This window comes from Babylonia areolata, chromosome 24, assembly GCF_041734735.1.
Source record: "Babylonia areolata isolate BAREFJ2019XMU chromosome 24, ASM4173473v1, whole genome shotgun sequence".
Lineage (NCBI taxonomy): Eukaryota > Metazoa > Mollusca > Gastropoda > Neogastropoda > Buccinidae > Babylonia > Babylonia areolata.
This window is the reverse complement of record NC_134899.1, coordinates 34,066,621-34,069,120: the sequence shown is the minus strand read 5'-3', so window position 1 is coordinate 34,069,120 and position 2,500 is coordinate 34,066,621.

Genomic DNA, 2,500 nt, shown 5'->3' with positions numbered 1-2,500 from the left:
CTCTCTCTATCCCTCTCTTTCTCCCTCTCTCTCTCTCTCTTCCTTTCTTTGTCTATGTCTCTGTCTCTATGGCTCTATGGCTCTATCTCTGACTCTGTCTCTGTCTCTCTCTCTCTCTCTCTCTCTCACACACACACACACACACACACACACACACACACACACACACACACACACACACACACACTTTCTCTGTTCCTCCAGTTTCACGAAGTGACCCGGATATCAGGAGAAGGAGGTGAGGAGGGGTACAGTACCATCAGCAGCACGTCAGACTTCACACTTCGTCATGTCCTCATGAAATAAGGAACGTTTCTTGTCATGTACGTAGAAAATACAAAATACAAGCACAAATACCTACCCACATTTGCCCCCCTCTCCATCTGCATATACAAACATACACACAGTACACTTGCTAGCACACAAACACACACACACGAGCGCGCGCGCGCGCGCGAGCGCACACACACACACACACACACACACACACACACACGTGTATTTGCAACCCTCTTCTCACCTCGACGATAGCAATGATAATAATAATCATTATAATGATATGATGATAATGATAATAAACAATAATAATAGTATCATTATCATCATCATTATTATTATTATCATCCTTATTACTGATGATGTTGATGATGATGATGATGATGATGATGAGAAGATGATGAAGAAAATGAATGATAATGATAACAATGATAATGATATGATAATTCACTTTGCGCTTTTGGATCTGTTATGTTTGCAATGTTACACGGATGTAACCTTGGTTTGTGGTTTGTTTGAAAAGGCTAGCATCCAGGCTATTACTCACTGGAATATTGTATATTTGATTTGTATCTTTCCACAAAAAAGACACAGTTTTTTTGTTTGTTTTTTTGTTTTGTTTTTGTTTTTGTTTGTTTGGGGGGGGTTGTTGTTTTGTTGTTTTTTTGTTTGTTTGTTTGTTTGTTGTTGTTTTTATATGTTAGTATATATATATATATATATATGTGTGTGTGTGTGTGTGTGTGTGTGTGTGTGTGTATGTGTGTGTGTGTGTGTTTGTCATGTGGTGACTGTAAGAAAATGAAAGAAGAGAGAGAGAGAGAGAGAGTGACACAGAGAGAAGAGAGACAAAAATAATTATGAGAATCGGAGAGAGAGAGAGAGAGGGGGGGGGGTTGGGAACAGGGAGTAAAGAGAGAAAATATAGGGAGAGAGGAGAGAGAAAGAGAGACAGACGGACACGCAGACAGAGAGAGAGAAAGAGAGAGAGAGAGGAATGACAGAAATGACAGAGAGGGAATGACAGAAAGGGAAGGGGGGGGGGGAGAGACACAGAAGACAAGGAGAGCGAGAATGAATGACACAACGTATAGAAAGAGAAGAGATAGACAGAGCGAGAGAGGGAGTAAGACAGCATGGAAAACATCACCTGCCAGGTCACACCTGAAACACAAGGAACTGGTTGACACGTGCTATCAGAAGCCGGACCTTAAGAAAAAAAAACTGGTCACTGACCCACTCATTGTTGTCCTGGTACCAAAACATGTGGTCATTGGTCCACAAGTGGGTTGGCTACTCACTACTCACTATAAATACAGGAATGCAGTGCCTGTGTGGTCACCAAACTTCACCAGATCACCTTCATTATTCCGTCTATTTGAATGCAAGTACTGATATATCTATTTTTAGATAATAGAAGTCTTCTTCTTCTTCTTCTTATTTGCGAGCTTCTTCTTCCGCTTCTTCTTCGTTCGTGGGCTGCGACTCCCACGTTCACTCTTATGTACACGAGCGGGCTTTTACGTGTATGACCGTTTTTACCCCGCCATGTGGGCAACCATACTCCGTTTTCGGGGGAGTGCTTTGCAAGCTAAATGATTCTTCTTTCTTGTTGTGATTGTTTATAATCGTACATTTCTCAGAATTATTGCAATGGAGTTTGTCTTGTCAGGCTGGCACATGAGAAGGAATTTCTTGTTGTTTTGTTGTTATTGTTGTGTTTGCTGCTGCTGTTGTTATTCTGAGTGTTGTTGTTGTTCTCTTCTTCTGCTCCTGCTTCTGCTTCTGTTTCTGTTTCTTGGTAACGTGTATGACCTAATTTCGATTTATTATGTGAATGGTTTTACAGCTCGTGTGATACAGACTTTTGGTGTAAACTTTTCCCGACGCAAAAACAAAAATGAAAAGGAAGAATTGCCATCAAGAAGAAGATCAGCAGACACTAAAAGATTTCAGCATGAAAGAATAGTTTTTATATTAAAACTCACTCGGGACGACAAGTTTTCTCCCTTGCTTTTCCCCACAGACGGCCCATTTGTAAAGGTTTCGGGGGAAAAATACAGAGTAAGAAAATGAAACTTTCAGAACTGGTTTATTACGTGTTGAGCTATTACATATAAAATAATCAAATTTCTCATCATATTTTTACAGTTTTGCCATAATGTAGAAAATAATGCCAATTTTTCACCCCGAATCACCATACCCATGCTCGCTTTCTGCACTT